Source organism: Equus asinus, chromosome 11 (genome assembly GCF_041296235.1).
Source record: "Equus asinus isolate D_3611 breed Donkey chromosome 11, EquAss-T2T_v2, whole genome shotgun sequence".
Taxonomy (NCBI): Eukaryota; Metazoa; Chordata; class Mammalia; order Perissodactyla; family Equidae; genus Equus; species Equus asinus.
This window is the reverse complement of record NC_091800.1, coordinates 9,055,960-9,071,496: the sequence shown is the minus strand read 5'-3', so window position 1 is coordinate 9,071,496 and position 15,537 is coordinate 9,055,960.

Here is a 15,537-nt window from a genome sequence, read left to right as displayed (position 1 = left end):
CTGCTGGGAGTGGGGGCATGAGGCTGAGCCAGGAGGGCACAGAGAGGAGGCGCATCCTGGAGAGGGGGCTTACCGTCACAAATGAAGCCCCATATGGGGCACAGCAAAACTGCAGTCAGACCCAGGGCAAGAAGCCAGACTCTGTGTTTGAGGGAGAAAGGTGGGACAGGGCTCAGAGAGCCAGGGGGGAGGCCGTGGGGTCCTGATGCAGAGCTGGTTCGTGTCCAGGGAAGTCTTTCCGAGATGAGGTGAAGTAGAGGGGGTGGTGGGACGCGCTTCTGGAGAGGGGCTGGTTGCAGAGAAGTGGGAAAGCAAGCTCCAGCCTGGAAGGTTGAATGCTCTCGGTATCCTTCACTTCCCACCTCCAGGCAACAGTCTGGATCCTTCTAAACCCTCCTTGAGATGGAACACTTCTGTAGCCCACACAACACACACTGTAACCTGTTCGTGCACGCTACCCACACACTCCCTCACCCGCTCTGCTCACTCGCCCCTCTCTCGTGAACAAGCACGCTCCCCCGCAGCCTCCTGCCCACCTTAGCAGGACCTTCCGCAGGCCCGCAGGGGGTTAGTTTGTGTCTGGAGCAGGGCCAGCAGCCACGCTCTCAAGCACAGGCTAGGCTGACATCTGCGCTTGGGATGGTGAACAGGGAAAGGAGTAAAGAAGGAACAGTCCTTTTCAAACTGACAGGTTAGCGATCAAGACCATTTCTGGAGCCAAAGAAACCTATTGATCTGTGTGATTAGTGAAACAACCAGTCACTCAGTTTTTAAAAATCTGGTTATTTGATTAAACAGACAAACCAGTCAACCTTTCAAGCTTTGACGCCTCTGAAGACATACCCTGAACAAGCCTGCTGGGCAGAGCAGCAGCCCCAACGGGCCCCGCCACGGGAAAGGGCAGCCCCGAAAACCGCCCTCGAACTCTCAGCTGCAGAGAGAATCCACCGCCGGCGGGGAGGGGACACGGGGCTCACCTCCACCCCACAGCGGCCATCCCCTCGCCTTGCGCAGAGGCCAGCAATTGCAGTCCTATTTTAGGAAGCGGGGAGGCCGTTCCAAAGCTACCTAAGTGTGGACTTTCTTCAGGGTCACGTAATTCCAATCACCTGGGAAAGGACAAGGAAACGAAGGTCCATTTACTTCCCATTTTGAAAGTAAGATATGAGGTTGGCGGGGAGAAATCCAATCCAGAAACAGCCCTGAGGGGCCGAAACAGGTGCTCTTCCTTGGAGAGTATTTGAGTTTTCCGGCGGCATCCTCATTCGGCGCCGCTAACTGAGCCCTTAGGTACACAAGGTATAGCAAATGCGAGCTCTCCCTGCCCTGGAGGAACTGCGATCCACAATGAGCAACAGTGACAGGGACGCAGGAAGGGAAGCAACTGCAAGAGCCAGGCACGTGGAGTCTCAGTCCTGTGTGGCACTGATGGATCGTGCCCAGTTCTCATCCATTTCAGCCCCAGGATGTCACTTGCCCGCTGGATATACCCACAATGCTCAGCTCAAGGGACCCTGAGGCTGGGGCTCAGGAGCCCTCGAAGAAGCCAAAGGCCTGCTGAGGACTGGCCAGTCCCCTCTGCCCCGTCACTGGTCAGACTGGGCCACACGGAAGCTGCAAAGTTCCTTCCTGCCCAGGGAAGTGGGACTTTGGCCTCAGGCCAGCAAAGCTGTTGTCAACGCCAAGTGTCCCTTTTGCCCACGGATAATTGAGAGATGACTTCCTGCCAGTAGAAAGTAAAACTCACTTTATATGCAAGAAAAGTGAGAAGCAGCAGAAGCTAGAGAAGCTAACATCCTACGAGCATTTCTTATCATTTCTAGAATTATGGCATTATCGAGCTGGGGGAAATTTTTAAAAATTATCTGATCCAACACCCTTGTTTTACAGATAAGAAAACCGAGGACCAGAGAAATAAGAGAACTGCCGGTGGTCCCACAACCAGGATGTGACAGAGCCAGAATCCAAACCTAGTTCCCACGCCCACTTTAATGCTCTTACCACTACACGAGGCTGATTTCCTAAGCGAGTGAATCAGGAAAAAACTGGAAATTTACCTTTGCATCTGAACAGCAGTCTGATGGGCAGAATATCCACAAATGTACCTGTAATAAAAATGTAAGCCAGTCACTTAATCAATATTTCTCAGCAATATTCTGTGCCCTATTCTCAGTACCTGGGCTCTTTGCTCTCCACGTCCCCCATTCAGAGGGCTGCTTAGGGAAGCTGCTGTGAGGGGTCTGGCGAGACCCTGGCGCACGTGCTTCCTGGAGCGTCTCTCAGATGGGGTGAGAGAGGAGGAGTCAGCAAGCTCTCCGCCTTCAGCTTCCTCGTCTGTAAAGTGGGGTAATCCACTTCCCTCTTGGGCTGCTGTAATGGAAAACGAGATCAGGTATAGGGCTTGTCTTAATAAAAGTATAAGACCAGATAGACACTGAGATGATGTTACTGTTAAGGGATAAGACTCAAAAAGAGACCAAGAAAAAAGGGCTTTAAAGATTTGAAGTTAGAAGTGATTGAAAATAAATCCCTTAATTTTGAATCAAGTAACCTTATGTTGTTTTCCAAGATACCCACGGAACTTAATGTTTTTTTAAGACTAAAAACTATTGCTATTTCTTTAATTAAAACAAAACCAAAAAATTTTGAAGGGACTGCTTTTGTTATCTAGGGCTGCCGTAACAGAGTTCCAGAAATTCATATTCTCACAGTACTGGAGGCTGGAAGTTTGAAATCAGGATGTTGGCAGGATCGGTTTCTCCTGAGGCCTCCCCCCTCGGCTTGTAGATGGTGGTCTCCCTGTGTCCTCACGTGGTCTCCCCTCTGTGAATCTGTGTCCAGATTTCCTGTTCTTATAAGGACACCAGTCAGCTTGGAGGAGGCCCACCCACATGACCTCATTTATACTTAATTACCCTTTTAATGACCTTATCTTCAAATACAGTCACATTCTGAGGCATTTGAGTTTTGGGGGAGACAGAGGTCAGCCAAGAACAGGGACTAAGGTAAACAGGCAAAAAGTGAAAAAATATATTAAAAAGTTCCAGGACTCCAAGCCCTCAGAACCCTGTGGAACACCTTCCCAGAGGAGCCTGGCCTGGGAGAGACCTTGACCCAGTCTCAGCACTGAGGGCTGGATTCTTCTTGTTTGAGATGATTTCTTTCTCTTAATTGCGAAAATTGTTATAAATTCCTCAGTGGCATTGATCCAGAGAAAGGCAATTTGACAGTTAATTAAACAAAGAACTCCTGTGTCCAGCACATGCACACACACACACATTCACTAGTGCGCACACACATGGGTGCACAGGCATACACACACACACACACACACACACAGGGTGGGAGCCTGCTCTGGCTCTAAACTGTGATTCAGACCTGTGTGATGAGTGGATGAGCAAGAGCCCCTGGGAACCATCTTTATGGCGCTGTTTGGCTTGAATAAGAGGAGGTTTGTGCGTGAGGGCCTGAGAGAGACAACTACGGGGAGAAAGGACGCCATGGCAGCCCAGGACCCAGCAGCCTGGGGCTGAACTCTGGGAGAAAGTAGCTGGAGAATGATGCTGAAGAAGTGGCTTCCAAGGACCACTCTTGAGAGGCCAGTCCCAAGCAGCAGGTGGCACTGAGCAAGGATGAAGGACGTGTCTCCCGCCCAGTGAGGCCCCGGGGAATGCAGACGGCCCTGGCACCTCCAAAGATGAAGGATCAGAATGTAGAAGTGAGGACCCCAGAGGAGTGTTGGGGGTGAGTCTTTGAGGAGAACAGAGAACAGCTACAGGATGAAGGATGATGAAAGGCTTATTCATGATGCCAACTGAGATACCCCCAGGGCTCCCTAGAAGGAGTGGTTAAGACCTTAGGAGGGGCACATGGGGGCCTGAGGCAGTGACGTTCACATCATTACCCTTGGTGTGATCCCATGGGTACCAGAAGCTGGCAAGGCCTGGGCAACAACCTCAGCAGACACTGCATATACTAAGGCATGGAGGATGCACAGAGACTCTTGGGATCCCTAAGACCCCCTACAGTTAGTGGGGTATAGGATGAGCTGTCCTGTCGTTAGTTCACATAAATCCCATGTGCCCCAAGGTGACACTGAGTATAACTGGCACCTGATAACCTGGTGAAGATCTAGGTGTCCCTCGGCAGTGAAGCCAACCCCCACATCCATCCCAGGTGATCTGGTGCCAATCACTCCATGTCTGGTGCCAATCACTCCACGCCTGGAGCCCCAGGCTCCCCACACCCAGTGGATCAAGGTGAGAAAGAGCTGCCAGCCGTCACTAAAACACAGAAAGTCCTTTCAAATATGGCAGAGAGGACAGGTGACCTCAGTGCGGGCACCTGACCACCAAGGCTGTGGTGTACCTGTTCCAGCCTCCCCAGAACGTGCACGCCACCCTGGAGCCCAGACAGGGACTCTCGCTCTGCCCCAGGTCACTGCCACCAAAAGTCTTCCCGACCTGTCAGTCGTTCCTTTAACGAGCCGCTCCAGCCCAGGGCTCTCCTTGGGCCTTGGGAGGGAGTGCAGTGGCTCCTGCTTCTTACATTCTGTACTTCGGCAGTGACTGACATTTGCATAAGGAGTGTGGACTATTTTTCCAATTGAAAAAAAAGACCTAATAAAATTAAAATAAAAACAAATGTTTACTGCGGGCCAGGCACTGCATCCGGGCACTCTTAATCTCCTTGACTCTGTTCTAATTTTTCTTTCTTTCTGTGGCACTGATCACCTTCTAAAATACCGTTAAAATTACTTGCCTGCTAGGGTATTCTGATTGCCTGCCTCTGACTCCTCAACTGCAGCTCCGTGGCACAGAGACCTTTGTGGTTTTGCTCACAGACGCGCCCTGGTGCTAGAGTGGAGCCCAGCACGGAGCAGTGCTCCACAAACGTTTACAGGATGAAGGAGACAGTTTCTACCTCCCCTGAGCTGAGGAAGTGGGAGACAGTCCAGACAGACAAAGGGTGTGCACTGGCGGGTTCTACATTAAGACCTGCAAGCCCCCGCTAACTTTGGGACAGCCACACCCAGGTCGGGGCTGTTTAAACTGGTGCTTGTGGAATGAGTGGCAGTCTGGAGGGCGAAGAGGGTAGGAGAGCGGGCAGTTCCATGGAGAGAGCAGCAAGGGCAGGTGGCCACGGAGCAGTGTCCTCGGACGCTGTAGAGCTGCTGGGCTGGAAGAGCAGGGCCTCTGAGTGGGGAGGGGGAGTGGGCCAGAAGCCAGCTAAAGTCGGGGCCATGGGACTCGGTGACCCTGGGGGCTGAGGGCAGGGACCCTGGGGGCTGCTGAGGGAGGGGAAGTGGATGACAGTCAGAAATGCTCCAGCAGGGGTTTGTCACATCAGCTGGTTCCAGCGTGTCTCCAAATCATCAAGTGTCTGGCCTAGGGACAGTTGGGGCTGTTTTTCCAGAAGCAACCAGGGGATGAAGGGCTATTTTGGGGTGACTGCTACTTCCTTGTTGTGGCAGCACCTGGCCCCAGTGTCCAAAAGCACAGAGATGACATCTGCACCCGTGGGTGCATGGGAATGAGGGCTGCTAGACCCTCACAGACCCCTGAGAGGTCGAGGCTGAGGGGAACTGGTGGCCAGTTTGGGGAGACTGGTGTGTCCTCGATGGAGACCCTGTGCTCCTCTCGAGGGGAGCAAGTACAATGGGCCAGTCTGGGACACACCGCATTTGAGGCACTGTGGGCTTCTGTGATTCTAGCCATGTCCCAGAATCCCTGGGCCTTCACACGGGCAGAGAGATAGACATCTGTAACCCCGCACCCCACAAATAAAAGAGATGAATTGTAAATCCGCTTTCAAGCAGTTTTCTTTCCTTCTTTTTTTTTTTCAAGGAAGATTAGCCCTGAGCTAACATCTGCCAATCCTCCTCTTTTTTCTGAGGAAGACTGGCCCTGAGCTAACATCTGTGCCCATCTTTCTACTTTCTACTTTATATGTGGGACGCCTACCACAGCGTGGCTTGCCAGGCGGTGCCATGTCCGCACCTAGGATCTGAACTGGCAAACCCTGGGCCACAGAAGTGGATGCACTTAACTGCTGTGCCACAGGGCCGGCCCCTCAAGCAGTTTTTTTTTAATAAAGATTTTTATTTTTTTCCTTTTTCTCCCCAAAGCCCCCCAGTACATAGTTGTATATTCTTCGTTGTGGGTTCTTCTAGTTGTGGCATGTGGGACGCTGCCTCAGCGTGGCTTGATGAGCAGTGCCATGTCCGCGCCCAGGATTCGAACCAACGAAACACTGGGCCGCCTGCGGCGGAGCGCGCGAACTTAACCACTCGACCATGGGGCCAGCCCCTGCTCAAGCAGTTTTTTAAAGGTAGAAATTTCTTCCAGTCAAAAAACATTTTAAGGCATCTCCTAACCGTAGCATGTACAACTGTGAATAAGACGTACTTCCTGCTACAGAAGAGAGACAGAGAAGGGAAGTGTGTGTTCAGGCTGTTCCGTGCTATTGCGGGAGGGCACGTGCAGAGCTAATAGCACGCGGCAGGGGCACCCAACCCGGACTACTGGGCATGCAGGGATGGCTTTGAGTCTGGGCCTAAAAGAAGAAAAGCAAGGGGTTGGCCCCTTGGCCTAGTGGTCAAGTTTGGTGCGAAGTTGAGTGAAGGGAGCAGAGGCCAGAGGTGAAAGTGGGGCCAGGTGCCAAGTGCCCTGGAATGCCACGCTGAGCAATTCCAGTGCCGTGGCGTCAGAGAGTCAGAGCACAGTGGGCCGGCAGAAAGGGAAGGTGAGGAGGTGGAGGCTACGCATGGGGACACCTGCTCCAAGACGCTGAGCGGAGAAGAGAGAGGAGATAGAAGGCCATAACTGCGAGGAGATACATGGTCATTGTTGCTTGGTTGGTTGGTGTTTATTTTTAGGATGCTAGAGACTTGAACGTTTCAATCCTCATGTCAAAGAACGAGTAGGGAAGAGAAGGGTAAGAGATCAGGTGAGGGCTTCACAGAGAGGCCTCCTCTCCCCAAACAGGAAGGTGGGCAGTGCAGATGCAAGTGAGGGTGCTGGCACTAAGCTGGAGGGTCCCTTCTGACGGTTGACATTTTTCTCTGTCAAGTAAGAATTGAAGAAAATAGTGAGAGGCAGGCGATAGTGGAGAAGTTCTGAGATCATGCTGGTGAGTTAAGGTCACTGGGAGACATAGAAGGCTTTGGAGCAAGGTTGGGGCTAATCTGAGATAGGAGACCTTGAGGCCATCCCCATGGTTGGCAATCCTACACAGCAAAGCACGGCAGGGGCTGTTTACCAATAGATGGACTGATGGAAAATCAGTGGGTTGCCATGGGGGCTGGACACACAATGGACAATGGGAGTTAAGAATATTGGCAAGGGCCGAGGCTGGGTAGGAAAGGACATGAAGGGAGGAGTGTGCCAGGGGGACAATGTCGAAACGTTGGGTCAGGAGATCTGGCTGAGGAGCTAGGGCAGGGGCAATGATTTCCTGAGGGGCTAGAGGCAGAGGGAGTCCAGGTTCGAGAGTGACAGATTGGAATTCAGGGTCCTGTGGTCAGTTCCAGGTAACGACAACATGCAGAGTGGCCAGAGTCAGGCGTTAAGATGGAGTAAGAGTAAAGATGTGAGACGCCAAGTGTTGGTGAGTCCGCCCCACGTGCACTGAAGTCACAGGAGCTTGGCAGGGCCCAGGGGGAGATGACGGCTGTGAGCCGCGCTCTGCGTCTTCAGTGAATGAGGGCGTCTGTGGAGGACATCAGACCACCGTGATGGGGAGGGCAGGATCACCAGAGGCAGGAGGAACATCAGCCCAGCATCCTGAGCTGAGAGGCATCCTTCCCCAGAGGGTGCCTGGGGAAACTGCGTGCTGAGGAAAAGACGTGGAGGAAACCTCCCGGGGCCGGGTGAGGAGGAGCGGGATTTGCTTACTGAGGAATGGTCTGGAGACCCTGGGAAGCAGATGATCTGAGGAGATAAAACCAGCCTCCACTTTTTAAAAGGTTACTGTGTGCCAGGCCCTGTGCTAGGAGCTTTATATACAGCATCTCAGAACACCTCTATGGAGAAAGTATTATTACCCCAATTCACAGCTCAGTAAGCTGAGAAACAGAGAAGTAAAGAGGTAACGATAATGTACGTGGAAATGCTTTGTGAATTCCTGAAGCAGTGTGTAAGTGTTCGGTCTTCTGTTGTCCTACTAACCAGCTCTCATCAAACAATCTCTAACACAGCACACCACCCAATATCGTGCAAGTTTGAGTCCACTGCCCACTAAACAGTAAGAAGGAAAAATAGAAAGCTCCTGGCAGTGTCACTAAAATCTACTCCACTTCCATTCTTTGTGTTCGGAGATAAGTTGATATAATGATCTGACCTAAATAAATGTTTAATGGACTTTTCTGGAGTTCTCTCCAGATGCTGTCACGCAGCACGGAGGCCTGTCTTAACCACCCCTCACCATCCAATCTTGGAGCGGGTAGTGCCAATCATAGCCCATTGGATATCTGGTGACAAATGGCAGTGAAACCTCACCCTAAGGCATCTGGATGGATCACAGGGAATCACTTGGTCTCGAGAAAACAGCTAGGTTTTTCATGGGACCAGATGAGTCCTGTTCCAGTGTCACTTCCTGGGCCCCTGGGATCTTTACTCCTTTTATAAGTGCAGTATGATTTCAGTACAGCAGTACTGGGGTGGGAACAATTTGAGTGAAAAGTCACTCTGTTCATACAATTTAGACTACATATCCAAAGGGCAGAAACAAACAAGGAGAAAGCATTGACTAAGTAAATAATATCATACATATTACTGAGAAACTTTAACTAGAAGGAGCACCAAGGGTCCAAATCCACAGAATATGGTTTCTCAAGAGGGAAGCACATTGAGGTGCTGGCCAGGCAGACATGCCCAGCCCATCCCTTAGCCTACCTGCCTTCATTTTAGACAAGGAGGTGAGAGGAGGCTCCACAGTGTTTCTGCCTTGTAAGGGGCCAGCTGTTGAGGAGTAACTGTGACTGCCCTCCCCAAAAGGTCACATTGCAGACTGTCAGCGTGACTTCCAGGATGCAGGGGGCAGTGGTTAGCCCTTCTCACAGTGCTTTACCTGGCCCAAGACTGGACTATGTGGCTTAGTCATGGGAAGGTGTATTTTTCTGGAGCATCTATAAAATTCCCCTTTTACTCTATGATTGTATATTTTGGAGGTATGCTAATGAGATGTCATCAATAACTAGTACAACTTTTCTTCTGTGCAGAAATATCATGATGATTTCACAGTTTGAATAAAGAGTTTTGAATGTACTGAGCAAGTTGGCTTTTTAGTACCGTCTGAGAGTGGGATGGGGCTTGGGAGAAAACTCAATGATGAATTTTAGCTTTTACTGGCTAGCAGATTGTATCAGTAAGCAATTCTGCTGCATTCATTCAATGTTCAACGAATTTTTATTAAGTGCTTGTTCCATTCCAGGCATAATATGCAGTAATGAACAAAGCTCATGCCCTTGTGGAATTATATTCCAGTGAGGAGAGATAAATAAACCAATGAAGGCATGCAGGTCATCAGATGGCCAAATCAGAATGGCTTAAAGCACACAGGGATTTATTTTTCAGTCACAATGAAAAGTCCAGAGGCTGGCAGGTGCTCGTGTTGGTTTACTGGCTTAAGGATGTCAGGGCCAAGGCCTCCACAATTCTCTTGGCCTCTCCCTCATGGTCACTGGAGGTTGCTTCAGCTCCAGTAATCAAGTTCTTTTTCCAGGAACAAAGAAGGAAGAAATGCCTAGAACATACCTCTAGCTGAGTCCACTTAGCTTATGAGAATCTTTAGCAGAAGCCCCACCTGACAACTCAGCTTGCATCTCATTGGCCAGTCTTTGTCACATGACTGTCCCTATCTGCAAGGGAGACTGGGAAATGGAGTTCTTTAGCCTGGAAACTTCCACCCGCAATACAATCAGAGGATACTGGATATTGTATAAGCAACGAGCAGCCTCTCCATCTCAGATGCACAATATCATCAGTGCAGAACATATTGCTGAGGAAATCTTGCTCACTCATTCTCCCTTTGGGTCTTTAGCTGCAAAGCAGTGGTTAAAGTATTTGATTGACTGATTCAATGTTGTCTTTCTAGAAGAAGATGCTTCAAACATTTTATACCTGAAAGGGCTTTTCTTGGACTAATCCCCCATTTCTTTAAGTCAGTAAGAAAAACCATCGCTCAAAAGAAATGTAGAGTTAAGTGGATACGACTACCTTTCCTTGTCTCGCTCAACAAATTTTGAAAACGGGAAAGGAAATATTTTCCTTTTATGGCAAAATAGCACTCTGCCAGAAGAAGCTTAATTACAGAATGATAAAATTAGGCTGTTAGAATTAGATAGTTGGATGAATTATAATTAGTCTGAGGCAACGGCCCTAGCATGTCAAGCAGAAAGCCTGGGAACAGCACTTGGTCCGGGAATAATGAGACCTCTAAAACCAGTGAGATGGAATTTCAGCCTGTGGCTCAGTCATTATGTCTCCTTTTCAGTGCCCTGTGCAATCACAACCACTGTCACAGGATAATAAGATGGCATTTTATCCTACGAAGAATTGCGGAGTGAAAAAGAACTTAACCATAATCACGTGCTTTACCTCTACAAAAGGGCTTTAAAGACAGGAAATTCCCCTGAACATTGTTTATGGAGAGTGGAGGTGGGGGAGGATGCCAGGAAATGGAGTGCGTTTTTCCTTAAACAAAGGGCAACTCGTGGAACTCAATACAGTTAAACCTACACCGCTGCAGACAGCACAGAGCTCATGTGTCTGTCAGCTACCTGTTGTCTTCCACAGGCTCTCTCTAGGATGGGTCGTTTTCTTTCAGTCCCTTGATCATATTGAACCTGGTAAACTGAGGCCGTACCAAGAAGTCCCAAAGAATCTTTACACACCGGAAACATGGTTGTGGGTGCCCTAGGCCAGGCGGTCCTACGGGACAACCGAGAATCTAGTCGGAGGATGAGCCTCACATTTTTGTGTGTATTGGGGAGGAAGGCAGGGAGTTCTGCTGTCCATTGTGGTATCTTTGAGAGCTAGAGATTACAGGCTAGAATTGTGACAAACGTGCCCCTCTAATTTGGGAGGGTCATCTAGCCTGAGGACTGACAGGAGTTTAAAACTGGAGGGGTCTCAAACATCTAGCCCAACCCCTTCCTTCTACCCCAAAGAAAACATGCCCAACTGGGGAGAGCCTGCTGCTCAGAGAGTGCTCCTGGCCCCCACGGCTGGGCCTGCAGGACTGTTAAGGGACAGTAGTCAGGCAGAGAGATGTTGAAGCTGGTAAAACAAACAAACAAACAGCAACAACACCAATAAAATTCGGCTAGCCTATTTTTAAAAATGATTAAATTTGACCCAGGATGATTCGGTGTGATTCAGGATGATCAGTGAATAAGAGGAGGACTGTGCTTCAGGCTGACATTGCAAAGCACAGAGCACCACGAAGCACTTGGGTCACCGTCTGTGAACCTGGGGATGTTGGAACCAGGTGGGTAGAGGGACATTGCAGCAAATAGGCCTTGGGAGGCCACTTGAGGCCAGAGTGACACACACTTGTTGACTGTCCTGCAAATTCGCATTATTGGGATTCAGAGAAGATTTTTGGAAGGGATTCATTCTTCAATTCCCTGCATTTTGATTTTTTATTTGCTACTTAATGAACTCACTTATTCAACAAATCTTTATTGAGGCCGTAGCTATGCACAGTAATAAATAATGCACATTTCTGGAGAGCTTTCCATAAGCCAAGCACTGTGCTGGGAGCTATCTCTGCATCACTCTATTTAATTCTCACTAAGCCCTCTGAGGTAGGTACCATTAGAATTACCATTGTACAGATGAGGAAATAGCCCCAAACAAGTATCTTGCCCAAAGTCACACAGCCAAGAAGTGGTGGGACCAGAATACAAACCCAGAAAACATGACTCCCCATCCCTCCTTTCCACTGCCTGGGCCAGAAGTCTCCCCACTCTTCTTGACTCCTCTCTTCCTCTCTTCACCTCTCACTTCCTTTCAGGAAATTTTATAAAAAATAAATCACCAGGGGCCAGCCTCGTGGCGTAGCAGTTAAGTTCACGCACTCAGCTTTGGCAGCCGCGTTTGCCGGTTCGGATTCTGGGCACAGACTTACTCACTGCTTATCAAGCCACGCTGTGGCAGGTGTCCCACATATAAAGTAGAGGAAGATGGGTATGGATGTTAGCTCAAGGCCAATCTTCCTCAGCAAAAGGAGGAGGATTGGTAGCGGATGTCAGCTCAGGGCTAATCTTCCTCAAAATAAATGAATAAATATATAAATCAGCAAACACAATCCTGTCAAATCATCACATAAGGGCATCACTTGTAAAAAAAAAAAAAAAAAGAAAGAAAGGATCTGAAGTGTCATGTAGAAAACCCTGAGTCCTGAAAGAAAAATGCCCTGAAACGGAAGGAGTAATAACTGAATGGAAATCAAAGCGGGCTGTGGCTACGAAGTTCACTGCTTTCGTTATCACGTGTCGCCTCCTTTAATCCCCTCTCCCACCCTGACGGAGTATTCTACTCCCTGCAAATGGGAGTGTTGAGGCTGGAGACGTGTTAAGTGATTTGTCCAAGTTCACCGGAGTGAAAGTCCGAGTCAGGACCAGAGCCCGGGCCGCAGAACGTCCCCGCCCTGGGTCTCAGCGAGACGCTCTGCGTTCCTCACGGACCAGCTCGGAATCATCCGGGCTGGTTCAGGACCAAGGACAGAGCCTCCTGCGGCGAAAATCCGAGGTTTAACCTTCTGGGGCTGGCATTTCGTCCTGGAATCCAGAAAAAAACCAATCCCTGCTGCTCACTTTGCCGAACAGATTGCTTTGCATATTCAGCCTTTCAGGAAAACGAAATTCTTTATTTCCTTCTTGAGTTCTAAGAAATAATGAGATATAAATTTTCTGTAATTCTTAGAAATTAAAAAAATTCATGGATTTGTTCCATGATTTCCTTATTTCATAACTACATTAAAACTCTCAGTGTTTTACAATAATTTTTATCAGCTCCTCCCTGTAGATTCAAGACTCACGAATCAGCTGCCATTGTCCTGTGACTAAAATGAAGATTTTAATCCGTTTTTCTTTTAGAGTCTGGAAATCCCTGTCTGCTTCTTCTCCAGGCAGCGCTTGTCAACAGGCCTTTCTTCCCATTAATTATTCTCCGACGAAGCACAAAGAAGCTTCCCTGGTTCCTCTTGGTGAACACATACCACAGTCAAGGCAGAAAGACGGCATCTATTTTGGGAGCACGTATTAGGAGGAACCGAATGAGTGAATGAATTATGTAGGCTGTTCACGGAGTTGAGGGCAGCCTGCCAAAAATGGAAGACAGGAAATACATCTTTAATAGATTATATCACTTGGATAGAATTCTTTTTACATCGTCTCACTTTACTCTCCGTCTGAAAAGGTGACTGAATGATCTTGTCTATGTGCGCAATTGCCAGATTAAACACAGACTCAGCAGCAAAATGCTCATGACGAGTGAGCCCAGGAGCTCTTCTCCATGAATTTTCTTTGAGCAATAAAGATAAACAACAAAGGGGCAATAGGGACTGGTTTGTTTTCCGGGCTTTCGCGGCTCTGTGCCTGAGGTTGTCATAATTAGAGGCGCAGACCTCAGCTCCAGCCTTCTCTGAAACCCACGACCCAGTGCCGACAGAGAGCCGGGTCATAAAGCACGAGATGTTTAAGGGAAATAAGCTGGCAATTAAAAAGCAGGGCTGTCCAAGACACTGTAATAAATTATCCATCTGGAGGGAATTGAGAATAACTTGCTTAAAGGAGAAAGCAGACTGGCTGGAGATTGGGTTCAGTTCAAACCCAGATGACATCCTTTTGCTGGAAAAGCACAGAAATACTCAAAACAGGAAAAAAGTTAGCTTCAACCTGAAGCTTCTCACTCTTGGGCTAGTTGCTTACTGGTGCAAGGCCTCAGGTTTGCCCTGCCATGTGGGAGAAGGTGTGTTCAGACTGTCGATTTCCAGAAGGGAAACCAGTCACCTCATTAGCCACACAAAGGTGTCCGTGGATCGTGCCAAACGCCTTTCTCTACTTTTACCCTCAAGTCACCTCGCTCAGAGCAAGTCTTCAGTGGGCTTCTGGGCTCCCTCCTTTCCTCTCCTCCACTTATCCCCTTAGCCGCTTATCCTGTTTCCAGATCCCTCCCACCTCTAGGGCCCTGACCCCATCCTGGGGAGCTGGAGTGGATCTCGTCAGTTCTGGGAGAAGCCCATGCTCAGTCCTTCCAGATTTTTCAGCACAGAGCCTCTCTAAGGCGAGAAAACCTTTCCCTTAGGTTTGTGCATCTCACACTGGGGTCTGCACACCCCAGAAGCATGACACTCTGTGCTGGACAATCTCAACCACAAGATGAACACCACACGTCAAAGCATCATGTGCTTCAAGATTGGATGGGCAGGAGCACAGGTTTGTGTTAAGATTACCAGAGGTTTATCATGTAGACAAATGCAAAATTAGTATTCATTTTTTAAGATTAAAATGGAATATTACAAAGAATATGCTATAGTCTTAACCTCAGATCCCTGGGGGATATGTTCAAATCAGGTGATGCCCAGGCGACAGGTCCATATGGAGCAGCGGGAGCCATTGTAGGAGGAGGATCTGCACCACCTTCCTCAGAAGGGGCTGTGGGCAGGGGGCAGTGCATAGAGCCTCTCAGTCTGCTGGGCACCAGAGTCAACAGGTGGTTACTGGTGGCCCACAGAGCACCCAGCACCGCGTTGGGTCTGCTGAGACTGCCGCAAAGTCTAGGCCAAGGTGTGGGGTCTAAGTAGTTACAGCCTATGGGGAGACAAGACACCAAGACATCCCACTGTGCCAGAAATACAACCCTCAGCCCAGGGAGAGGTGGACCAGGGGCTAGAAGGGGTCTAGTGCTCACCCAGAAGGGCTTTGTGGGGACACACTCCTGCGAGGAGAGACTACAAGCAGGGCTCCTTCAACCTGGCTGCAGACAGGGCTCACCGGGAGAGCTTGGTAACCCCCCAGATCTCTGAGCCCGTCACAGACACACCAGAACACTCTCCACCAGGAGGCCCAGAAATCTATTTTGAAAAGCTGTCCTGATGCTTCTGATGTGAGGTGGCTCCAGCCTCCAGACACTGAATCGAGAAAATAACAGAGAGAGGAAAACTGCCTCAGCGCTTGCATAAGTTGGTGTTTCTTAAGCTGGAATACCGAAGTGTTCAGTATCTCTGAGCTGTGTGTGCTATTTTCTGGGCCAAGTGATCTTCATCGACAAATACCAGAATTGGAATAATATGCCAGAGCTCTTGCTCTGTACCTGAACATCCCACCTTTTCGTTTCCAGAAATCTCCAAAGTAAACACTGTCTGTGCAGACCTGCTGCTGCAGACACAGAGCGGCTGTCTCCCCTGCGGCAGGGGCTGCGTCTCCTCAGGGCAGAGTCCATGTTAGGTCGTCAGGGGGTGCACACAAGAAGACCCTGGGGACAGAGGGATGGGTTTGCGAGTCTCTTTAGAACCTGCAGCTCCAGCCAA